We start from the raw sequence: 26,345 nt of genomic DNA on the forward strand, positions 1-26,345 counted from the left end.
ATGCTTTACATTCATATCACGGGTCCGCTTATTGTATAATTTCTGCAGTGTATCGGTTCAGCACTTCGCCCTCCAGGCAACATTGAGGCTCCGTTTTAAGATTTACAGGCAAGGAATGGTCACAGTAGCGGACCTGAAGGACGGTTGGAGAGCGAGGTGCGTGTGCGGGTGACCCAGCCTGATGGTGTGCAGGACACAGCCAAGAGGCCCCCGCCCAAGGTCCGCACAGGGTCCAGGTCTGAGTTCAAACGATTGGAGTGGCACCAAATAGACACGGCTCCCTGCCACGCAGACACCCTGCAGCAGCCCTGCAAAGCCCTTCCTAAGCTCAGGGTGCGCGCCAAGGCTAAGGTGCCTGCACGGATGAACCGGACGGCGGGGCGTCCAGGCGGGGACACCACGCCTCCTTTTTAATTAGAAACATCTCCTCCAGGGTCTGGGGCCATCTGTTATGTAAATGTTTCCAGCCCACGGTGGAGAAAGTGGGTCAGCGAGCGCCAGGGGTGCTCCAGGCTGCAGGCTGTCAGCCGGCATCAGTCACACGGGCCAGTGAGTGCCGGCCTGCTTCACGTGGCCACGAGTGGGCATCCCAGGCCTCCGTGGACCGTGGCCACAGAAGCAGCCCCGGGGGCTGTTCAGGTCAACCGGACTCAGTACCCCGACCCTGAAGAACCCACCCTGAGATGGCAGGCAAGGGGTGCCAGGAAGGTGGGGGCATCCTCTGGTCATCCCGCCAGGACCCAGGACACCTCCCATCAGAGGCCACCCCAAGTGTGCTGGCCCTGCTTCCCACCTCTGTGGCTGCCAGCGATGCTCTGCAGGAAGCAGCAGCTGCACTCCTGTGGGTACAGCCGTCCACACCAAGCCAGGCGGCCAGTTCATCAGAAAAAGCCTCTTCCTGTGACACACTCCTCCCCACACCTGGTGTCCAGAAACCGGCAGATCCCTCTCGCCAGCGAGGACCCCTCCTTCTGTCCTCCTCATGCTGGGGATTTAATGTATTTTACTCCACTTGCTGAGAGGAAGAGGAGAAGCAGACATGGTCCCCCGATGGCGCCTGGCAGGGCCCCCCCTCGCCTCCCCCCACCCCCGGAAGCCCGTCTAGTCCGTGGTTCAAATGCCTCTCTGTGCTGACACCATCCTCAGACGCACCTGAGCCTAGGTCTCACCCTGCACCCCACTCCCTGGGCGCCCTGATTTCTGACGGACGCCCCAGTCCGCGTGCGTGGCGATGGGCTGTCGTCTCTGTGTTCTGCTCATGCCCAGACCTGGCACGATGACCCCTCCTCCGACCCACCCCGTCTGTTACCAACTCCTGACACATGGGGGCAGGGTCCGCGGTTTATTCCTCTTTTCTAGTGTCTTGAGGAAGAAGCTGGTGGCATGGATTTAAAATCTTACTTTTGGCCTAATACAATGTTTAGTTCTATAAATTTCTCTCTACATGTAGCTTTCGCTGCAGCCCACAAATTTTTATATTTGTGCTTTTTGTCCACTCATTTCAAGACTTAATTTCTCTTTTGATTCATGGGGTATTTTGAAGTGTGTTATCGAGTTTTCAAGTATTTGGAGATTTTCTAGATAGCTTTCCTCTGTTGATTTCAAATTTAATTCCATTACAGTTAGACAGCATATTTTGTAATACTTGAGATATTTTAAATTGATTGAGAGTTGCTTATGGACCAGAACGTGGTCTATCTTGTGTGACTGGGTGGGATGTTCTACAGATGTCAGTAGAGCAAGATGGCTGGGCATGCTTTTCTGTCCACTTATCCCAATATTAAGTAGGGATGTTGACGTCTCTGACTGTGATTGTGGATTTGTCTGTTTCTCCTGCAGTTCTATCTTTTTTTGCTTCATGTATTTTAAGCTCCATCGTTAGCATCGTAACATCTAGCACTGTTACGTTCTGTGGATGAATTGACCCCTTTACCATTATGAAAGATGCTTCTTCATCTCTGGTAATACTCTTGACTCTGAAATTGACTTTGACATTAATACAGACACCCGACCTTACTACTGATTAGTGTTAGCGTGGTGTCTCTTCTTCCATCTCTTATTTTTAATTTATTTGTGTCTTTATATTCAAAGTGAGTTTCTTGTAGGCAACATAGACTTGCCTACAGAAACTTTTAAATCTTTTTCGACAATCTGCCTTTTAATTGGGGGTGTTAGGACTCTTCACAGTGATTGCTGATATGGCTGAGTTTAGGTCTATCACTCCACTATGTGTTTTCTGCTTTCACCATCTGTTCTTCATCCCCCCCGTGTCTATGTCCCCTCTGCCACATTTTGGATTAATTGCATACACTTTGTGATTCCACCTCGTCTCCTTCGTTCACTTACTAGTCTCCACTCTGGGTTTTGTCACCCAGGCGGTGGCTTCAGGGCTTAGGCACAGACCTCTAACCTGACTCAGCCCGTGAGCTGCGGCCTCGCCGCCTGACGGGTGCAGGACAACCCGACAGTAGGGTGTTCTCCTTTCTCCTCCCGGCCTTTGCCCTGTTACTGCCACACATTTTAGTTCCACCTACGTTATAGATCCTACAGTACTTTGTTTTTAAAATTTAAACAGTCAATTCTCTTTTAAAGGGATTTGGATAATAATAAAAGTGTCTTTCATGCTCAACCATGTAGCTCTGCTATCATTTTTCTTCTACCGTAAGAATTTCCCTTAATATTTGTGTGCGACAGGTCTGCTGGTGACGAGTTCTCTCAGCTTTGGGCGTGTCTGGACAGTCACCTTCTTCTGAAGCCCGTCTCACCTGGTGCAGAATTCCAGGTGGGCCGTGCTGGCCTTCCCTCCTCTCCGCACTGTGTCCGGAGGGGTCTACGGCAGTGTCCCCTTTGTCCTCTGAACGTAACCTCCTCTTCTCTAGCATATTTAAAGGTGTTTCTCTTAATCTGAGCAATTATGTTATTATGCTGTGCCTTGTGTTTTTGTTCTTGGGGCTTCACTGAACTTCTTGGATCTGGAGTCTTAGAATTTTCATCAAATTTGGAAAATTGCAGCCATTGTTTTCCCGAGTATATATTCTGCTCCCGCCCCTGCACAGGGAGGGCCTCCACCTGCAGGCATGCCAGGCTCTGCCCTCTGTCCCTGTGTCTCACTCCATGAGGTGCCATTTCTCCTCTGACTCACTGGACGGGCCGCTCTGCTGTTGACCATCCAGCGCACTTGGCATCTCGGATGCTGCAGTGTCACCCCCAGAAGCCTAGCCCGCGTCCTTTTCTGGGTCATCACGTCTCCACTGAACACGCTCGGCCTTCCTCTTGCTTCCTGAACACAGGCTGTATAGTCATAACGATGACATCAGTGTCCATGTCCCCTGGTTGTATAACTGTCGTCGTTTCTGGGTCGAGGGCCAGGCAGTGGAATGCAGCCCTGACACTGCGTGACAGTGACGAGAGCGCTTGCCGTGTGGGTCACAGAGTGAGCGCCGGCGGTGCCTGGTCACTTCCGGGGGCAGCACAGCCAACACCCACCAGCCAAGGGTGGAGGAGACCCAGGCGCTGCCTCAGACGAACCTGAAGGCCCGGCTCGTCTCTGAGCTGCACGGCCCTTCCTGATTCTGTGGGCGGGATCCTGCCCGTGGCCAGGGTGCCCTCCTCAGTTTAGTACCATCTATAAAGAAATCATCCAAATCTGACCACCCGCTTCCAGTGCACGGGAGACACAAATCCATTTCGACCGCTTTGCTCGGCTCCTCAGCTGGAGGACACGAGTCACCTCGTCCCGCTGACGCAAAGCCTGAGGCTGGAGTTAAGGGAAGGGTGGCCGCAGGGACAAGGCCCAGGATGGGAACCCACAGCCCTCCCCCCGCAACCCAGGTCTCACGTTTGCTCTGATCTCTCCTGTGCAGAAAGCCTGCAGGCGCCCTGCCACAGATTCCAGTGTCCCCGGCGATGTCGCCCAGCACCGGGAAGGGACACTCAGTCCACGTCTGTGGCGTCCCGAGGAAAGACTCCGGCTGCCCTGGTGTGGGTCCTGCACTGAGGCCACCGGGGGAACCAGGGCTGGGAGCTGGCCTCAACGCCCAGGCAGGGCGGAAGCAGCCACGTGCTACATCCACGTGTAACAGAGCCCCCTGGTTTGCAAGGGCATCTGCCCCAGGATGCCAGGCTGGGGAGATCTGGGGGGATGGAGGCAGGTTTTGTGACACTGCAATCCCCTGTGTGTATAAAAAACCTCGTATCCTTCCCTCAAGGACGTTGGGGCCGCAGGTGGGTGTACACTCAGAGCCGAGGGGCACGTCCAGCAACACGTGTCTGCGGCCATTTCCAAGTCCTGCCGCTTGCACTTTGGTGGGGAGACTAAGATCCAGGTGAGCGGTGGGGAGAGCGGGTCTCCTGGGGGGGCGCTGCGATTCCCTTGGGAGGGAAAACGGGCTGATGTGACACTAGGGGAGCAGATGGAGCCTCACATTTGCTGCACGGCTGGTCCAGGCTGCGGAGTCCGCCTGCAGAAAAGACCAGCCTGAGTCTGGAGGAGCCCCGCTGAGCCCGGCCGACAGTCCCCCCACTCAGATCTGGGCAGGATGGGGTGCAGGGCAGAATCCTGACGATTTCTGAACACACCCCAGGCTTGTGTGACTGGACTCGTCTCCAGTCAAAGGAAACCAGAGGGTGTGGCGTCTCTGCTGCCGTCACTGGCCGTCGCGGGGAGTGCTCGCACCTGACCAGTCTGCGCCTCTCCCGCTTCGCTGGCCCCGCAGGACCTCTGAACCTTCCGGCCTGCACTCTGCTGCCCCTACCAGCCACCACCTCTCGGTGTCCAAGGAGGAAGCAGGAGAAAGGTACATTCAGGAAGCAAACATCAGGGCTATTTGACATGCTAACTTTATAATCATCATGTACAGCTTCTGTTCACGTGTGTAAAATACACTCATTTACGTTTCACTTAAAACTCCTGGTGGATTTAAGAAGTCAGCGTCAATGGGTGGCTCTGGGTAAACTGCTGAAGCTGCATTTAGGAAGCTGGCAGGAGGGTGAAGTTACCTGTGATGCCAAATGCCTGGTCACTGCAGAGGACTCTCCTGCCGCTGAGCAGCTATCCCCAACGGGAAGACTCCTGAGAATGCGTCTGGTGGCCCCTCCAGGGACACCTGCCTGGTGAGGCCACACAGCCCCCCACGCTGTGGCACGGCCCTGCTGGATAGGGCAGAGCCCTCTTGGATATGGCACAGCTCTCTTGGATAGGGCACAGCCCTGCTGGATAGGGCAGAGCCCTCTTGGATATGGCACAGCTCTCTTGGATAGGGCACAGCCCTGCTGGATAGGGCACAGGAGACAGGGTGTCAAAGGCCAGCACCAGAGCCAGTGCTGGCTGCTCCCGCCCCTGTTCTTTCCTACAAGAACACATAAATGCAAGACGCAGGTTGAAATTTGCCTCGTAGGTAATTGGTAATAAATAACTTTGCTAATTCAACAAATATTTCCTGGGCGATTACTAAGCTCCAGGCACTGTGCTGTCCTACAAAGAGAAGAAAACAGGGCACCTTCTTGAGGGAGGGACGGGCCTGTCAAGAAATCCTCATGGTGAATCAGGAGCCAGAGGAACGGGAGGAGTGCTGGGCCCACATGGGAGACACCCCCACCCAATGTGGAGCCCTCTGGGTGTCAGTCACAGGCCAGGCTGAGTCCTCAGGCAGCAGCACATGGGGGCTGTGTGTGCTCCTGGGGGGAGCTCTGAGAAGGACTGTTGCCCCAACTCCCAGGACTGCCCATAGTGCAGTGGCTACACAGTTCATCCCATCCCAGGAGGGTGGTGTACCTGCAAGATTCAAGTCTGGGAAAGGAGACACTGATGTACCTGGTATCCCAGGGCTCAGCTGGTGCCCTAGGGCTCACCTGGCCGTCTTATAATGACAGAGCATGGAGGCCTTGGCACTGAAGTCGAGGTGTGTGTGTGCCACCCCTCAGGGCCCGATTCAGGAGACCCAGGTGGTCCTAGAAGCTGCATTTAAGGTTCTCCAGACTCCTTTTGAGCAAGGCCATGTTTGGGAGCCACTGGTCATAATCCCCACCCCAACTCTTCCCCCACTCCATCTGTTAGGAATTCTGGGAGGCTGCCAGTAATAGGAACCAACCAACCACATAACCCCGGGGGCCTGCTTTTCTCCTTTTGTGAAAGAAATCAGGAGGAGGCAGTGAGTTGGGGGCAGGGCAGATGTGGGAAGTAATGGTGAGGAAGTGAAGGCAATGCCTCCTTTCACGAGCACAACGCCTACGTTATATGTACATAATGTAATATCTGGGCAACACTGAAAAGTTGTACAAAGGGGATACTCAAAAACACTGTCAATAAGTCAAAATGGAATTATTAAAAAATGTTGAGTAACCCACAGGAAGGCAGGAAATAAGGAAACAGAGAAACAAAACATAGGGAGAACAAACAGAAAACAAAAAATGAAATGGCAAACTTAAGCCCTAACATCTCAATAATTACATTAAATGTAAATAGTCTAAATTTACCAATTAAAAAAACAGAATGGCAGAGTGGATTAAGAAAAATGACTCAACCATATGCTGTCGATAAGAAACTCATTCACTTCAAATAGAAAGATGTAAGCAGACTGAAAATAAACTCCTCGGAAAAGATGTGTCACACAACCACTAATCAAAAGAAAGCAGGAGTGGCTATAGTAATATCAGATAATATTGATTTCAGAGCAAAGATGGAGAGAGGCATTATATAAAGATGAGTCAACCCAGGAAGAAGCAATAGCAAGCAATCCTGAAAGTGTATGAATCAAACACTAGAACAGTAAAATATGTGAAGACTGACAGAACCGAAAGGAAAAATATAGAAATCCACAATTACAGCTGAAGATTTCAATACCATCTCAACAACTGAAAGAACAGCTAGGCAGAAAATCAGCAGGGATATAGAACTCACACCACCATCAATCAACTAACTGGACCTAGTCAACATTTATAGCACATCTGGCACCAGCAGAACACACAGAGAATATATACCAATGCAGAACATATCCTTGGCCATAAAACAAACCTCAACAAATTTAAAAGACTCAAAATCATATGGTGTGTTCTCAGAGCACAAAAGAATCAAACTAGAAATCAATAATAGAAATAACAGAAAAATCTCCAAGCACACGGAAACTAAAACAACACCCATTTAAATAATCCTCGGGTCAAAGAGGCAATCTCAAGGGTTATAAAAATATGTTGACCTGAATGTATAATGTATACCTGAATAAAAATACATACCCGAATAAAAATACAACATATCAAAAATGGTAAAACACAACTAAAGCACTGCCTAGAGGGAAATTTATAGCACAAAATACATATATCAGAAAAGAGAAAAAGTCTCAAACCAATAATCTAAGCTCTTATTTGAGGAATCTAGAAAAAGAACAAAATAAATTCAAGCAAACAGAAGGAAGGAAATAAGACAAAAATAATTAAAATTGGAAACAGAAAAACCAGAGAAAATCAATAAAATAAAGAGCTGATTCTTTGAAAAGATCAATAAAATTGACAGACTTCTTGGACGACTGACAAAGAAAGAAGACAAAACATCATTGTAAGGAATGAATCAGGAGCTATTGCTAAGAACCTTGCATACATCAAAGGGATAATAAAGGAACACTAAGAGCAGCTCTACACAAATAAATTGACTTAGATAAACTGACCTACTCTTTGAAAAAGACAAACTACCACAACTCATCCAATATGAAACTGATAATTTGAATAGCCCTACATAACTGTTAAGGAAATTGGGTTCATAATTTAAAACTCCCCTGCAAAAATTCTCCAGATCCAGATGGTTTCACTAGAGGATTCTACCAACAGTTTTAAGAAGAATTAATACCAGTTCTCCATAATCTCTTTCAGAAAACGGAAGAGAAGAGAAATAGTTTCCAATTCATTTGATGAAGCTAGTATTAGCTTGACACAAAAATCAGTACAAAAGATGGTACAGGGGCTTCCCTGGTGGCGCAGTGGTTGAGAGTCCGCCTGCCGATGCAGGGGACACGGGTTCGTGCCCCGGTCTGGGAAGATCCCACATGCCGCGGAGCAGCTTGGCCTGTGAGCCATGGCTGCTGAGCCTGTGCGTCCAGAGCCTGTGCTCCGCAACGGGAGAGGCCACAGCGGTGAGAGGCCCGCGTACCGCAAAAAAAAAAAAAAAAAAAAAAAAAAAAAGATGGTACAAAAGACAGTACAAAAGGAGAAAACTGCCCTCAAGAATATTGGTGCAAAAATCCTTTAAAAACATTAGCAAATAGAATTCATCAGTATATAGTAAGAATTATACACTATGCCCATTCTTCCAGCGATGCAAGGCTGGTGCAGTATTTAAAAGTCAACCCATGTAATCAATCATATTGACAGACCTAAAGAAGATATCAGTTGATTATATTGTGCAGAAAGGCAGTTGACAAAATTCAACACTCACTCGTGATAAATCTCTCAGGAAAAAACACAGGAATAGAAGGGAACTTCCTCAACTCGATAAAGAGCATGTACAAAAAGACCTGCGTCCAACATCACACTTAGGGTTAAATCCTTTCCCCTTAGAACAAAGCACAACATCTCTCCTTTCACGGCCATTACTCACACAGTCGGGGGAGTTCAGTCAGTTCAAAAAGGCAGGAAAGGTAATGAGAGGAAAAGATAAAATTGTCCCTATTTGCAGATGACATGAACTACTTAGGTGTAAATCTAACAAAACGTGTAGGACTTATATGCTGAGAACTACAAAATGTTGAAAGAAATTAAAGATCTAAACAAATGGAGAGACAGAACACAAATTGCAAGACTCATCATAGTAAAGATGTCAGTTCTCTCCAAGTTGACATACAGCTTTAACATAATTCCTATTAAAATTCCAGCAAGAATTTCAGAGATACAGACAAGATCATTGTAAAATCTATACGGAAAGGCAAAGGAACTAGAATAGCTAAAACAATTCCGACAAAGGAAAATTGAGTAGAAGGAACAGGTCTCCCCAATTTCAAGAATTATTATACAGCTGCTGTAATCAAGGCTGTGGTGTTGGTGGAGAAAACCAATGGAGCAGATACAGAATCCAGAAACAGACCCACACAAATATGCCCAACTGATTTTTGACAAAGATCTAAAAGCAGTTCAACGGAGCAAAGACAGCTTTTTTCAACACATGGTGCTGGAGCAACAGGACATCCGTAGGCAAAAATGGACTTTTTGAACTAAACTTTATATAAAAATTAACTCAAAAAGGATCACAGGGCTTGCCTGGTGGCACAGTGGTTGAGAGTCCGCCTGCCGGTGCAGGGGACATGGGTTCGTGCCCCGGTCCAGGAAGATCCCACATGCCGTGGACCAGCTGGGCCCGTGAGCCATGGCCGCTGAGCCTGTGTGTCCGGAGCCTGTGCTCCGCAGCGGGAGAGGCCACAGCAGTGAGAGGCCCGTGTACCACAAAAAAAAAAAAAAAGGATCACAGACTTAAATGTAAAACGTAAAGCAACGAAACTTTCAGAAAAGAAAAGGAAAAATCCTAAGGGTCCATGGTAAGGCAGAATTCGTAGACTTGACACTAAAAGCATGATATACAAAAGGGAAAACTGATAAATTAGATGTGTCAAAACTGAAGACCTGTGCTTTGCCAAAAACATATTAAGAGGATGAAAAGACAAGCCAAGACTGGGAGAGAATATTTGCAAACCACACACCCAACACAGAACTAGTTTAAAGCATATATAATGATCAAACTCAACAGTAAAAACGAAACAATCCAATTAGAAAACGGGCACAAGACATGGACATTTCACCAAGAGGACAGACAGGTGGTGAACAAGCACATGAGAAGATAGACGCTCAGTATCATTAGCCATCAGGGAAATGCAAATTAACACCACGGGAGGGGCCATCGCTCGCTTGTCACAACGGCCAGAAAAAATAGCAGTGGCCACACCAAGCCCGGAGAGGATGCAGAGCCGCGGGCAGGCCACTCGGATGCTGCAGGGATGTGGCCTGCTCACTTGGAAGACGGTCTGGCAGTTTCTTAAAAAACTAAACACGCAACTACCATTCGACCTGGTGGTTGCACCCCTGGGCATTTATTATAGAGCAATAAAAATTTATGCCCTCGGGCTTCCCTGGTGGCGCAGTGGTTGAGAGTCCACCTGCCAATGCAGGGGACAAGGGTTCGTGCCCCGGTCCGGGAAGATCCCACATGCTGCGGAGCGGCTGGGCCCATGAGCCGTGGCCGCTGAGCCTGCACGTCCGGAGCCTGTGCTCCGCAATGGGAGAGGCCACAACAGTGAGAGGCCCGTGTACCCCCCCCAAAAAAAAAAATTTATGCCCTCACAAAAGGCTGTGATTTTATTTGTAATTGCCAAAAACAGGAAGCATCACCTTCATCCAGTGGTTGGTTAGCCAATCACGGTGCATCCCTGCCAGGGGCAGCGTGACAGGGACGGCACACGCGGGACCTACTCCGCCGCAAAGCGGAACAAACTGCTGATGCGCTCAGCAACGGGAGGAACCTCGGAGAATTAGGCTGAGTGAAAAAAGCCAGTCCCCAAAGGTCACGCCCTGTATGATTCCACTTACACGACATTCTTGAAATGACAAAATTACAGAAATGAACAGATCACTGCCTGCCTCGCTCTCCACTCTGCTGTCCTCCACCCAGCCTCCGTGGCCTCCCTTCCTGTGACAGACTGAGCTCCAGCCAGCCCGGGGTCTGGGCCCTTCTGCCGAGGGCACTCCCTGCCAGGCCTCCACCTGCACCCCCAACCACTAGCACCCCCTCTCCTGTGCCCCGTACCACCACAGCCCCGGCCTGCGGGCAGAGGACCCGTTTATCTCCTCCATTTAACACGGAACCAGCAGTTCCCAGTGCCATTCCCGGGCCACCGTGAGCAGAAGCCCATTCAGTACCTACTTAAAGACGGGGTGAGCACATGCAGTGGACACCGAGCCCAGCTCCATTTCTAGGGCCTCACAGGATATTCTGGAATCAGAATTTAGCGATTTCTAAACTCAAGTACTCATGGAACATCCAAGATGATATTTCCATTTTTCCCCAACCACTCTCGTTCATTCACTTGGTCACCAGTGAGGGTCTGCTATATGTTGGGATGGGAGGGGCCCCCTGGGGACACACACCGCCGAGGGCAGGATGAGGCCCAGCTTCCGGGCAGAGCCGGGACACAGGGGCCTCCTCCCTCATGGCCAGCTGGGGACCCGTTCCGGCTGCATGACCTTACCCCCCTCCCTCCCAGGCTCAGGCTGGTTTGCAAACCCACCAGTTCCCAGGAGAGGGCAGAGGAAACACCCACAAAGGAACATGTCTTGTGAGGCCAACAAAAGGATGCAGAGACGTACCAGGAAGCAGAGTGAACCGCGGCCAACCCAGCTGCCCCTCTCCTCCACACTCTCTCTTCATCTGAGTTGGTCCAATCTGAAAAGTGAGTTTGTTTTCAATTTCATTGGTTTCTGGTCTTGTTTTATTATTTCCTCCCTTCTGCTTGCCTTTCCTTTTCTTTTAGTTTCTTAAGGTAAAAGCTTGGATACTTGTTTGCAGACGTTTTCTCATGTTAGCATTTCATGCCATAGGTTTCTCTAGAGGCACTGACTTCCTTGATTCCTACCAAGTTAGAGATGTGCGTTTATTATATATATTATATTATTTCCCAATATTCCAAAATATTTCCTAAATTCCTTTGATACAGCACATTGACCACATTATTTAGAGGTGCGTGTTTTGATTTTCAAGTATTTTGAAAATTTTAAGTTACCTTTGGTTACTGATTTCTAGTTCAGTTTCACTCTGGTCAGAATATATACTTTTTGTGATTTCAACTGTTTTAAGTTCGTTAGGCTTTTGTTTTTTTTACACAGAGCATGGTCCACCTTGGGAACACCCCGTGTGCCACGAGCATGGCCCTCCTGCGGCCAGGTGTGGCGTCCTGCAAGGCCACTTGTCCTGTCAGTCACTGGAAGTGCAGTTGGATCTCCAGCTACAATCGTGAATTTATCCTCCTCTCTGTTCTATCAGGTTCTGTCTCGTGTGTTTTTGAGGCTCTGTTAGGTGACGTATGTACATTTGGGGCGGGTGTGTCTTCCTGGAGAATTGACTGTTTTATATTCACACAATGTCCTTCTTACCCCAGTCACCGTCCCGTCCGGAAGCCTACTTCTTCTGACATCAGTGTAGTCACTCCGGCCTGGTTTTGATCAGTGTTCACATGACATATCTTTTTCTGTCAACCTGCCCAAGAGCATTATATTTCATGTTGGTGTCTTGCTGGCTGCACACAGATTGATCTCGCTTTTTTTTCCACTCTGACCATCTCTTACCTTTAACTGATCTGTTTACACAATTTACTTTTTATATTTCAGATTTAATAACTGTCAACTCTAATGTCTGTGTATTATACGTGTGTGTTGTATAATTATGAAATAATTTTAGATTCAAGAGTAGCTGCAAAAATAATACAGAGTTTCTGTGTACCCTTCAGCCAGCTTCCATTTGACATAACTGCAGTGCATTAGCAAAACCAGTAAGGGACACTGGTCAAACACTATTACCTAAGTGGCCCCAGTCTGTACACGCCCTTCTTTTGGTGTATGGGTCTATGAAATTTTATCACGTGTACAGACTTCCCTAACCACGCACACAAGTGGGACCACCATGCAGAGTTCTATAGGTGGTCCCTTCATAGCCGCTCACTCTCCTAGGCGAGCCCTGATCTGTTCTATGTCGCTACAATTGTATCATTTCAAGAACTTCATGTAGATCCAATCAAACAAATGCACTCAGCATAATACTGCTCCTGAGGTCTAGAGCCCAAGCTGCTGTACCTAACAGAAGTCTGTTCATCTTGGTGGCTGGGGGGCCTGGCTGCACCACGACTTGTGCATGCAGTTACCCCATGAAGGACATCTGGGTTGGTTTCGGCTCTGGTGGATTCCAAATAAAGCAGCTGGCAACAACAGGGTGCGTGTTTTTGTGTGAAGACAAGGTTGCATTTTTCTGCGATAAAGACCCAGGACTGTGACTCTTTTTAGCTTTTTATTTTAACAGTGCGGTGATGGTTTCAGGTGCACAGCAGAGCACGACTGTGGTTATTGAATCATCTGTTAAGTATACCCTTAACTTCTTAAGAAACTGGCAAATTGTTTGCAGGACCAGCTGTGCTGTTTTCCACCCCTCCACCGCCCCCCAACCCCACGCCCCTGCCCAGGGCAAGACAGACCCAGCACTCTGTTCCCGTCAGCACTTGGGGGTGTCAGTGTTTTACTTCAGCCGTTTTTATAGACGGTGGGGACGTCTCCTTGCGACCGAATCTGCTTCCTCCTAACAGCGAACAGTGCTGAACACCCATCCAGGTGCACATTTCCCACCTCTTCACCCTGTTTGGAGAAGTGTGTGCTCGGGTCTTTTGTCCATCTTCTAACTGGACTGTCTTGTTTTCTTTCCATGGAGGTTAAGGGGCTGGGCTTTTATGCTGTGGACACAGCCTTTTGCTGGATATGTGATTTACAACGATTGTCTCTGAGGCTCTGGTTTGTCTTTTCATATCTTAACAGGATCTTTCATGAAGCAAATGCTTCTAATTGTGAGGAAATACAAGTTCTCAATCTTATCTTCTATGACTTTTGTTTAAATTTTTTATCTTTTATGAGCGAGCCTTCTTTTCCTATATTTTCTCCGAAATAGGTTATAATTTTAGATTTTACATTTGGATATTGGATCCATTTTGAGTTAATTTTATGTAAGGTGTGAAGTTCAAGTCTAGGGGTTTTGTTTTGTTTTTGTTTTGTTTTATGCATTAGCCAATTGTTTCAACACCACGTTTTGAAAAGACTGCCCTATCTGTATTAAATTGCTTTATTACCTTTGTCAAAAATCAGTTGTCCATACGTGTGTGGGTGTATTCTTGACTCTATCCTGTTTGATTATGTAAGTGCCTATCCATCCGCCAATACCACAGTGTCTGGATTACTGCAGCAGTATGGTGACATAAAATTACTCCAACTTCTATCTTTTAAAAAATTCTCTTGGTTTCACTAGTTCCTCTGTGTTTTCACATAGATTTAAAAATCATCTTATTTGCATCTACAAATAGTCCTGCTGGGCCTCTGACGGGAGATGCATTAAACCTGCAGACGCACTTGGAAGCACTGGCACCGTTACACTGAGTGTCCCGGCTGTGAACACGGAGGTCTCTTATTTAGATCTTTGATGTCTCTCGTCAGTATTTTCTACTTTTCAGCACACAAATGCTGTGCATATTTTGTTACACATATAGCAAGTATATAACTTTTTGGAGTTCCTGTAAATGGTGTGTTTTGAATTCTGGTTTCTGATTGTTCATTGATGGTATATAGAACAATATTGACTTTTGTATGTAGACCTTGTTTTCTTAACAACTTGCTAATTATTACTAGTTCCAGGAGTTTTTTTTTGGTAGCCTTAATGGGATTTTCGAGGTAGACAATTGTGTTTTTTACAAATAGAAACGGTTCATTTCTTCCTTTCCAATCTGTACACCTTTTCTTTTATGTACTTGTCATACTGAACTAGCTAGAGCTGTGTCCTCTGTTCAGCAGGAGTGGTGAGGGCAGACACCCTTGTCTTGTTGATGATTTTAGGGGGAAGCAGTAGTTTTTCACCATCAACTCTGATGTGAGTTGGTAGGTGTCGCTTACGCCATTGCTCCAGAACCAAAACCTCATTTGATCTTTTATATTGATTCAATTGGCAAAATCTATTTATAACCAGTACTACTTAGTGAAATTCTGATAAAGCAAATTTTCCAATCATTCTTTTTTAAAGGAATATTCAAATCAAAGGAATTCTAGTACAATAACTACTGTCCTAATAAGACGTGTAGCTATAACGTGCAGCCAACCGCACATGGTACACAGGCTTGCACTTATGCAAATGCACTCTGTCCTAACACAGGAGGGCCAGTCCCAGCCCTGTTTTACATATGAGTCCCACAAAACTGAGTGACCACAAGTTGGCTCCAGAGCTCATACGCCTGACCAGCAGACGGGTGAACTAGTCAAACATATACCACTGACAGCGTTTGTTTCAGATGTGAAGAAGGGAGACCCACCTTTGAAAGTGGCATGTGATGCCCGAGCCCTGAGGCGCTCTTCTCGGGGGAGGGCCAGTAGACGTGGACATTAAAGCAGAAGCCCTTTTACAGCAGTCACGCTGCCTACAGGTGCAGCACACGTCAGCGTGAGATTTCTCGCCCAGAGACGGCGGCTGGAGGAGTCTCGCCAGCCAAGTGCCATCTGAGGCCCGCACGGCTGCGGCGAGCGCACGGCGGCTCTGCCCCGTTAGCTGTGCTTTGTCCAGAGCTGCACCCAGGGCCTCAGCTGTGCCAGGGAGAGACCATGGAGGGGCCCTGGTGGGGAGGGCCCACACACTTGATTTATCCTGTTTAACAGCCCACTGCCCCATCAGGCTGCAGGAGGCCAGGACTGCACAGACCCACAGAGCTTCTTGGCTGCTTTTGGCTCCTGGAGGACTCACAGTGTGGAGCATGTCCTTGAGGCCGGGGAGGAGGGCAGATTTCTGCAGGAAAATGCTCCTGCCGGTCTCAGGTAACGTTAGAAGACATTCGGGCCGACACAACCTGACTCCAGTGAGCGCTGCACACAGCCTGCCAGCTCCTCACTCAGGTGTCTGGACAGACAAACGTGCCAGGCTGGGAGGCTGGCTGCCTGCTCACCTCCCTCCCTGCTCCAGAGGCCATGGAGCACGGGTCTTTCCTCTTGCTGGGAAGGTGTGGGCTTCACCCAGGGATACTCCTGTCCTACATCCGGGGAAGTGCCCAGGGTCTAGGGTGTCACCTACATCAGAGCGTATGGCTTGCAAACATTCCGATTATTTCAAATACCCCATTTCAAGATTAATAACACCTCTGTTGCAGAGATGGCGGGACTCCCTTGGACCCGACTCTGGTCCTGCGGTGAGGCCTGGGTGTGGACTTGACCCTCCTGAGGCCGTGGCTCCCGGAGCCCGACTTCCCTGTGCGCCGGCCACCGCACACAGCAGGTGCTCAGCCTGTCTGTGCACCGTTTGCCTTCCCTGGACCCTCTGGCCACAGTGGGAGGCTGACCACGGCGGGGACCGTCCATCTAACGCTCGGTTCCTAGCAGGGGCCTGTGCTGGGGATGCAGGACCAAGCAAGGAGCAGCCCTCACCCTCCAGGGGCTCAGTCTGGGGGACAAGCTGCAGGCTGGTCCGCTGGCCGTCCAGAAGGCTGAGTCCACGTTCGGTCCCTCCCCCGCCCGTCGGCTGTGTGCTCCAAGTAGGTCAGAGAGCTGAAAGCGCCTCTTCGGGAGGAGAGGACGGCTGCTCACGGCCTCCGGGCCAAGGGGATGTGAAGGTCCAGAGGCTGGGGAACGGTCCCCATGGGGAGCGTGGGCGGCCTCCCTCCTGCCCGCCCCCCGGACGGGGGATGGGACATCTGGACGGGGCACCAAGTGCAGGCGAGCCGCGCGTCAGGAGACGTCGGAGACGAGGGCGGGAGCACGTGGAGCCCAGCCCTTGGGTCTGCAGACGTGGTGCTCCGCAGGCGTCGGTCCAAAGACAGCTTGAGTTTCCTGATGTCAGTGCAGCGGACTGGAGGCCGGCGGGAGGGAAACGGCAGGACGGAGCCGTGCTGATCCACCCCACCGTCCCGACGTGTCCCTGCACGTGTGTGTGGTGGGCGGCCGCCCAGGACATCAGGATGAGCTGGGTGCGCAGCACAGCACAGAGGGTAGAGGCGGGTGCAGCCCAGGCAGAGCCCCCGGGAGCCTCCAAGGCGGAGGCACAGCCGCGGTCATGCGGGCAGCAGGCCCCTCACTGGGGAACCAGACCTGCCGCGGGCCAGCAGTTCCAGCCTCTGGTCAGCTAGGAACTCTGAGTCACATATTAACAAACAGAATCGGCAATATTGGAGGACGACTAGTCACAATACCTCAGTGAGGTTTACACCTGGAATAGACAGGTAATTTAATACTGGGAATTCTGTCAACATGATTAATAAATTAAAAGATTAATAAATTAAATAGTCATACAAACAATAACAATACCTAAAGCTGATAAAACGTTTACCGCGTGCCAGGCATAGTCCTCCCTGTAGCCCCGCCAGGAAGTGCCCCTCCATTTCGCAGACCGGATGCGGGGCAGGGGGCTGGGGCGGGCAGGGGGCTGGGGGCAGGAGGCCAGAACGAGCCGAGGCCTCAAGCTGGGAAGCGCAGAACTGGGCTGCAGCCCCGAGGCAGGTGCTGGGAGGCACTGCACGTACTGCACGGCCTCCCTGGCAACACAGGACAGGAGAAGCGCCTTGAGTACGGTCAAGACCATCTGCCCCAAAAAAGCAAAGCACTGGTTTCAAGCCTGTGCCCCGGGCACCATTTTTTACTGGGGAAAAGGGGGACACAGAGCTCTTATTTCCAGCTTCTATTACAACAAAGGGACATAGATGGTAATTTATACCAAGAAAAATGGGGGAATCAGGGAATAATTTCAGATAAACATAACAAAAGAAAGGGTGTTGCCCTGTTAGCGTGAAAAGCAAAAGAGGCCAAGATTAGTTGAGCTCATGAGATTTTTAAGGAGAAATAAAACCCAACCAGTTATGAGGAAAAAGGCTGGTTGGGGGCACTCTGGTCGGGGTTCCCTCCCAGAGCTCATCTCGGATTTGAGGTGGCGTCCGTCACAAGGCAAGAACAGAGCGGGGCCCCGCTGCCCGACAGGAACAGACTCCTTCACTTAGTAACCAGGGGCCCAAAGAGTGCCCTCGACCCCTCCCAGGGCCACTCCCTGGGCGGCAGGCAGGCTGGCCAGTCCAGGACTTGCCTGAAAAATGTCCTCAGAGAAACGCACCCAGAGCCATCCCTCCTCTCCAGGCTCCAAGGAGGGGGGCCTGTCCTGGGAAACCCACCTCCTACCAGTTCACACCAGGAGGTCGGCCTCCCCGCCACACAGGGTCCCTCAGGGCAGCACCACCCCCATCCTCAGGATCCCGTCAGGACCCCGGAGAGCAGGCGGGGAAGGATGCTGAGGGCAGGAGGCCTGAGGCCAGAGTGGGGGTGGGGTGGGGTGAACCAGAAATGTGCGGACTCAGCCCTCCCAGGAGCTGGGCCCTGTTCTGGGCGCTGTCTCCCCAGGGCTGCCCGGGTATCACCTCGGCCTCCAGATGAGAGCAGCACTGGGGCAGAACCGCCAGTGGGAGGCCCCCCCGCCCCCCGCCCTGCAGCTGATGCTCCTGATGTATTTAATTCCCTGGACTTCAATCCTCTGATGGCCCGTTAATCCCGCAAGCCCTGCACGGTTCACTCCCTGCAAGGCCTGGCGTGTTCTCTGAGCTGTGCTGGGGGAGCACAGGCAGGCGCGTGCACGGGAGGGGGCTCCCCATTCCCACCTCTCAAACACAAAGGCAGATGTGTAAAGCCAAGTACAGACACGGCGCAGGTAACCCGTACAGCACCCAAGCGGGGTCTAGTTCCCGACCTTGGCCGGGAAGAAGTGGGTCACATGAGCTTCGCAAGACAAGGACTGGGGGCAGCAGGACCTGAGCTGAACAGGACAGAGGACTGGACCGAGCCGCCGGAGCCGACCGCCACCCTACCCCGAGGGTCCCGACAGGGCGCGGCCTGCGAAGCCTGCGGGCACTGCCTCCGCGTCCCGGCACCCCTCGCCCATTTCCTCAGCACCAGCGCCGGGTCCTTGCTGACTGGGGGCTGCGCTTGGGGGACAGGGATAGTGGTGATGCTCTGAGCAGTCAGCTCGCCGTGCTTCTGGAGGTCAGGTCAGGCGGCTGTCCTGGAGGCAGGCTGCGGACCCAGCCGGGGGACAGGACGCTGCCTCTTCCCTGCCTGCTCAGCCCAGTCTGAGGCAGGGAGCTCTGGAGCCGAGGGTGTCACCAGCTGTCCGGCCACCCACGGGCCCCCAGATGCCACTCAGGAGGCTCTGTGGCAATTTAAACCTCAGAAAGTCAGAAAAACAAGTTTCTCAGTCACCCAGACGAGTTGCTTTAAAAAGCTGCTTTATAATAACAGTGGGATCCTTTTTAAAATGAGCAAAAAGAACAGAATAAAAAGGCAAAACAAAGGGCAGCAGAACTGTCCCTGCTGAGGTGTGAGTGTGACAGAGTGGGCCGTGGGTGTGGGTGGACCCCTCTCAACTGGGACACGGGATCCCAGGGGCTGGGAAACAACTGCCTCAGAGCAGACTGAAGCCCACTCCTGGGGGGGGGTCGCTGTTGTTGGGCCCTGTTCTGAGCATTTCCTAGGGACACACGTGACCTTTTGCATAAATATCACAGCACGTGTGCGTCTCAGCTTGACTTTAAAAGCAGTATGATTTAGAGGCTGTAAAACGCACAAAGCTTAAATCACAGCTGGATTTCACACCCACACTTACCAGGAGGACGACAAGGAACAACTCTGCATCACGGCTCAGCCCCAGCTGGAGAGCTTGCTTTGCGCCCAGGGCGCACTTTGGGGGCAGCCCCCCTCCCACCAAGGTCCCTGGGGTTGTCTGAGCTCCGAGCAAGGCAGGTCGGTGCTCTGTCGTTCCTCCCCTCCCGAGTGGGACTTCAGGGTGCAAACATGGTCACGCGAGACTGAGCCTTCTGTCACCGGGCATCGGCCTCCCGTTTGGGGCAAAGCCCTCGGTGCCTCCTGGGCCGAGTGCCTGCGGGGTGCCCATCCCCGGAAAAGGCCGTTTCCAAGTTGCCACACGTCCTGAGTCCTTCAGCTCATCATCTCGGTGCAGAGGTATCTGTGTTTGATGTGAGGTCAACTTCTGACTTGGTGTTCAGCTTCTTTTAATAGGTAGCTGATGGACCCAACACCATTTACTGAATAGGCTTTCTGTTCTACCACTTTTATTAAAGCAAACAAAATAGACCCACCTCCCTCCAGACCAGTCTCCTCCACCGACATCCATCACTGGCTTCCTTACTCCTGCCCGGCGGTGTGTTTTTATACAGGTTTCTTTCCTTCTCCTTTTTTGCCTTCTTTTGGATTGTTCTTAACGATACCCCCCCACCCCCGGCGCGGGGGCTGCCCGCTTGGGGAGTGAGCCCAGCCTCGGCCCTGCCCCCGCCGGTCCCCGAGTCCCTGGAGTCGCGACCGCCTAGGAGCAGGCCCAGCGCCATCCCTCCCGTCCCCCGCTGCCGGCCGCCGCCTGGGGCTCGGCCTGGGCAGCAGGGGTGGCCGTGTCTCCTCTGGTTTCCGTGCTGTAGGCAAGACTGTTAGCAGTGGGGTCTCCGTGTGGGAAGGGCACACAGGGAACAGACCCCGTGTCACCTCAGGACAAGAGACTCTGCTGCCAGGTCACACGCGGGGAACAGGACACACACGGCTCGGCTGTGACCTTCCCCGTGCCCACCCAGCCACGGGCACCAACACCGCCGACCGCTGTCTGCCTGTTGGCTCCTGCGTGGCGCCGCCTGCGACTCTCACACTCACGGGCACCAGCGTCCCCAGGAAGGTTCTGTGGATCACAGAACCAGGCTCAGCCCAGAGCTCCTGACTCAGGCGGTCGGGTGGGGGTAGACAAGACTGCCTCTCCAGAAGGTTCTCAGGTGGTGGCGGGGGTTAGGACCTTCTCGGAGAAGCACTGACGGGCACCATCCTCTAGAGTGGCATATGGGCATGCCCCGGAGAAGGAGCCGGGCCCTTCCCGGGGGACCGCCTGGAGCACCGGCTCCACCCCGACGGGCTGCCCCGTCCTCAGACCCCAACCTCTGAAGCCCCCCCTCGGCCAGAGCCAAGACGGCTCTTCAAAGGCTCCAGCCCCAGGGGCGCGCGGGACCCCAAACCTTCCTGAGGCTGCTGGGCCCGGCGACGTGCCTTTCACAGCGGTGGCTTTCCGCGCCTCCTTCCGCAGAGCGGGGGCCTCGCAGAGACAGTGGGGCACTGGCGGGGTGGCCCGGGGGGCGCGTGCAGGAGGCGGCCCAGCTCCTCCCCCAGTCCTTTTGGTCCCCAGACGAGGCCGGACGGAAAGCCAAGAATGTCCGTCAGAGACCGGCCCAGGCCAACGTGAAGCACAAGGACAAGCTGCTGGCCGTCAGGAGCCTGCAAAGGGTGCCGGGGACAGAGACTGGCCCTCTGCTTAGGGCAGCTTCCTCTGAGATTGTGTTGTTTCTGGAAAAACAATCTTCTATTCCGCTGGTAAAAAAGGGCAAGTCAGTGCTCCTAACACTGGCCGGGCTGCAGGTTTACTTCCAGGTCTTATTCCCCGCCAGAGCCAATTATGGGGTGTAATTTACATGGACGCACATGAACCTGCTACCCACACAATGACCGAGCTCCATCCTGCCAGCCGTGAGGACGTACCTCAGGTGGAACAGGAAAAGGAGACAATGTGAAAACTGCATTGAAATACTGGGCACTTTTCCAGGCACAAAGGAAGGGTTTAGAATCACAAATATAAGAAAGATTGAAAATTCTTGCTCTATCTTAAGGAAATAGTAGAAAAATTTCCCTTTCTTCAAGATTGCAAAATGGATAAAGAGCCCTCTAGATATAGTTCACGAGACTCTTTCAAAGGCTGCAGTTGGAAGGAACCGGGTATCACCATAAATGCCTAATATTTCTACAAGAGAAAATCTTATTTTGTTACCAAGGGTGCAACTGTTATTTTTACATCTCAAATGTGGGGGAATTAATCATCTACAGTGTCCACATTCACTTCTATGGACTTGGCTATAGACCTATGTTTCCTAGGAAGCCAGTTAAGATACACATTTTAAATATTTTATTTCTGAGAAGCAAAACCCTTTTCTCCAGTAGAACACACTCAAATCAAATACCATACAACTTTGGTTTCTGGCAAACCACTCTGGAAATATTTTTTTCCCGGGAAATCCTAACAAGAGCATATAGTTTGTCTAAATACGGCACCAGCGGCCAGCCCACTACACAGATATTGCAAACATTTTATATTCTACTCATTACCTGCAAAATATCTTCATCAGACACCCTGAACTAATGGAATACTTTGATTCACTTATAGGACAGGTAAAAAAATTTTTTTTGTTATTTATAAGCTACAAAACTCACGTTAGTTTTACAAACACTTTTAAAGTACTATACCTTTCCCTGCTTCCTCACAGAGGAATCATGCTCACTGGCCCCCCAGGGACAACAGAAGAGTGTTATTTCTCATCTAGCATCAAGCTCCAAAAGTGTGTGTGCTCCACAAGCTGCAACACACACGCATCGACCTTACTCTAACATGTGCATTTCATGCCAGTGGATGCCAACGGCTCACCTGGTCACCGCAGGGGTGGACATTCCCCAACAAAGGTGCTGGTCCCAAGGAGGGAACAGAGCCCTGGGCCCCGGGGATGACCGGCCTCTCCGAGGGGAGGATCAGATTCCCACACCTGCCCCAGGAGCACAAACAGCTGAAAAATGACCTGTTTGTTTTCTACGTAATAGCTCACTAACACTGGAGTGCCAACAGTGACCCTGACCCTGAAAGAGGAGCCCTGTTGTCTGATGGACCCAACAGGGGAACGTCTGGAACTCTCGGGGAGGACCCCATGCTCCCGCTCCGTCAGCACCAGGCACAGCCCAGCTGGATGGCCCTGGACACCCACTGTCCAGGCTCCGCATGGCCTCGGCCGGGCCCGGCGTGGCCTCGGCCGGGCCCGCAGCCCCTTACCTCAGAACAAAGCCACTCTGCGCGGTCGGGCAGGGCCGGATGGATGTGGCTATCAGACAGATGGTCACTCTCCCCGTTTAGAGAAGATAAAAATGCTAAAGGAGAAAAATTAGAGTGCGGTTTTGTTCTAAACCAGAGGAGGCTACAGATCCCATTGGCCTCAGGTTGGAGACCTCGTGACATGGGACCAGGCACATGTGACCTACTTTTCGCCCGGCTCCCCTCGTTCCGTTGGAGGGGTGCGCCTGGCGGATGCGCTGTCATTTTAATGACGCCTTCCCCCAACAGGGGCCACCGCACAGACCGCCGTGCCTGCGGGGACATCGGCCACGACAGCTCAGGCCTGGAAAAGGAGGGGGGCAGAGACCTCGGGCCCATGTCAGTCGAAACACAGCTCTGCAGAGCTGAGCCACTGCCGCCCCTGTCAGCTGTCTGAGCGCTCAGGGGCTGGGTCCTCACCAGGACGAGGTGTCTGAAAGGGCACCACCCGCAAACCCTCTCCTTCCCCCAGTTTTCTCTTCCTTGTGATCTAGGGCTTCTAGGTGCTGCCTTGGAAGCCAGCTGTGCACAGGAGCTTAGACAGCACTGAGCGCTGGGCGTCCTGAGAGGAGTGAGCCCGACGGTGGGGCTCTGGTCTGGGCAGCGAGATGGAAGGACCGACCCAGACCCATGAGAGGACGTGGAGGACGCAGCTGGTCCCCCGGTCAGAGCGGGCATCACCTCCACCTCTCGCCGTCTCACACGAAATCAGATGCAGATCAATGGAAAAAGCCAAACACCTACCAGGTAGCGGGGAAACTCCGGCGCAGAGAGGACTCGCTGTCCGGGAGGACGAGCCTGGCTTTGCTAGGGGTGGTGCCGAGCTCCCACTGGGAGAGCCCGCAGAGCGCGGGGCACCTTGTGACGCCAACTGGGGTGGCACCTGCCAAATCAGCCTGACTGTTCGTTATGGGAAAAACCGGAAAATGCATATAATGCAAAAGCCCTGTGACTTCATCCCCCAGAAAGACCACCAGTGAGAGTGCGGTGTTTTGAGGTCGACCTCGTCAGACTTTTTTCCAGTAGGTGTGTGTCATTATACTTTTTAACAAAAATAGGCCCAAACCACCCAAGTTTGTCTTGTTTTTCTCACTTAATGTTATATACAAAATATTTTTGTATGTCACTATATTTAAATCTACACAGTAGTGATCAAATTCCCCATGGTATCCCATTTTATGCATAAGATTTTATGCATTTAATTTTACGCATTTTCATGCATAAGGATATAGTCAACTGTAAGGACTGTATATTCTGGGTTTTGAATTGTTATATTAAACAGTGTTTTAACAATACTCTTCGGGTGGACCTCTGTCTGTCCGTCTTTTATTGCCTCAGAATATTTCTTTACAGAAGGTCAAAGGACACACGTGCTTGAGGCTCTGGATAGGGTGACAAACTGACCCAGCCAGCAGCACCCCCGTGAGGAGGGGCCCTTCCCTGCATTCCCGCCCACACTGGGCAGCCTGTCATCGGTGCCCACTGGGCCCGGCGTCCTGGGGATGCCAGCGTCAGTGGCTGGGCAGGGGAGGAGGATGCCAGGAGCCCTGCCATATGTCCTGCGCCGTCAGCTCATCCAGTCCCCGCAACAGCTCTGTTAGGGACAGAAAAGGCAGCCCTGTCACTCGGGCTCACTCACGGTCATAGGGCACAGGCTGCTGAGGGCCCCCTGTCGGCCACTGGGAGGGTGCTGGGAGGACTGGGCACTGGCTTTTGGGTCTGGTGGGGGCAGGAGTGGTACAAGGAGAGCGAGCGGCCCCGCGAGGCCGCCAGGGTGGGGGTGGTCACGGTAGGTGGACGAGCCGCCAAGGCTCCCCGCCTGATTCTGCGCGGGGGCAGCTGGCTGGGGGAGGAGGAGCTGAGTCCCTGAAGAAGTGACAAGGGAAGGGACAGCGAGCAGAGGGTCACGAAGGACCAGAGTCACGGGCCGAAGAGAAGGAGCTGAGGGCACGGGGACCACACAGGAGGCCAGAAGGTGCAGCCTGGACGTCGGGGTAACCGAGGATGGTGGCCTCCAGGGTGTCGGGCTGACAAGCCCACAGCCGGCTGAACGCGGCTGAGGGGCAGGGACAAGGCCAGGGCAGGACAGGCGAGCCTTGCCAGCTGTGCCTGCTAGCTGCTTCAGCGTGGGTGTCGGGAAGGGGGGACCCACACCGCTGAGCACTATGCCTCCTGCTTTGGGGGGTCGTGTTCATCGTGCTAAGCGGCCGCTCACTCGCTTGCCCACGGCTGGGGCTTCTCTGTCTCACTGGACTCCACCCATCACCCCTGCAGCCTGCCCTGTGCCCGACACGAGGTCAGGCGCTCAGGCCTTGGAGCACAGGGGCACCTGGCAAACGTGGCCGGGCAGAGGGCAGGCCCAGAGGCAGGGCAGGGGCCCCCGGTGTGGGGCTGGGAGGCGGGGGGGAAGGCAGAGAGCCTGGTGGGGTCCCTCAGCCCCCGCCTTTGCTGAGCTGCAGCCTGGCCTGGGGGTGGTCTGGGCCTGTCCTACACCTCCACGTGGTTCCGAAGAAGCCCAGTCAGACGGCTCTGGTTTACATAACCAGCCACGCTCTTGACAACAGCCCGGGACGTGCCAGTCGTGTGGAAGGAGCCATTCCTTCCAGCTCCTGTCCAAAACCAGAGCTGCCTCCAAGTGACCTGTCACTGACATTCACGCAAATAGACACCTGGAGGTTGAAATGATTTTAACCTTCCTCCATACAAAGCAAAGATCAAAACAACACAGCGTTCAGGCTTATGGAATTGGGTCAAACACCACAGGATTAAAAATGCTGAGCTGCAATTAAAAAAGCAAAACAAAGCCAGACAGACAACATTTGGATAGGGCAGAAGAGAAGCTGCCGTGGAGAAGAATGAAGACAAATTTCATAAAGTCGGTGATGGGGCCCTGTACCCCTTATTTAGTTTGGTGACTTTTTAAAGATGCACGTGTTTCTTTGACAACCACCTGGGATACAGGTTGACTCAGAACCTGTACAATGTGTATGTCGTGAACCCGGATTAGTAACTCCCACAGCTGAAAACAGTTTCTCAGTGGCCACCTCTGCGGCCCCGCGTGAATAAGGCACCCTAGAATGCACTCTTCGGCCTTTGGCAATGCCCTTGTAACCTGAAATGCACGGGTGAATAAACTAGAACTGGCCTGGAGAGGACCAGGCATGAGAGCTGAGCAAGGACCCTTGGAGGCCTCCATTTACAGTGAGACACCGAGGCCAGGGAAAGTCAGTACTGCAGGCTCAGGACCCCTGAAGCCCCGGGCAGAACTCAGACCTCAGGGTGCTGGGTGGAGTGCACAGCGGCACACAGGACACACAGGCTCCGGCACACCCCCTCCTGCACACGTGCACACAGGCTCCTGCACCCACACCCACACGGCAGGGTGGTCAGCAGGGCCAGGCCACCTGCAGCACTAGCACAGGGCGCTGCATGTGGCTAGTGTCCCTCACAGACCCAATAAGCAAGCAGGCCACAGACCCAGCTCTTCAGATTCCCCACCTAGTGGAATGAGGTCATGGAGGCCTGAAAACAGGGAACACACAGGGGAACACAGTTCAAGGGCATCCCACGTTCCTCAAAAATTCAAGGGAAGAAGCCAGGGAGAAACATGTCTGCCTCAGCTTAAACCTGCTTCTTCAAATTCTAGATGTGCCTTTTCAAG

The 26,345-nt window shown here is 52.0% G+C and overlaps 1 protein-coding gene across 10 annotated transcripts in view; it reads right to left on the minus strand.

Moving 5' to 3' along the window:
- Window positions 1-26,345, minus strand: part of PCBP3 (poly(rC) binding protein 3) — a 210,704-nt gene that overhangs the window by 28,131 nt on the left and 156,228 nt on the right. Inside the window, exon 4 of one of the 10 annotated variants that reach the window (XM_081235222.1) lies at window positions 4,999-5,151. The exons of the other annotated variants lie outside the window; for them this stretch is intronic. The gene's annotated coding sequence lies outside the window, so the exon portion shown is untranslated. The remainder of the gene's footprint in view (window positions 1-4,998; window positions 5,152-26,345) is intronic. 10 annotated transcript variants of the gene reach the window in all.

The sequence above is a fragment of the Mesoplodon bidens genome (assembly GCF_964165515.1).
Source record: "Mesoplodon bidens genome assembly, chromosome: 5".
NCBI lineage: Eukaryota > Metazoa > Chordata > Mammalia > Artiodactyla > Ziphiidae > Mesoplodon > Mesoplodon bidens.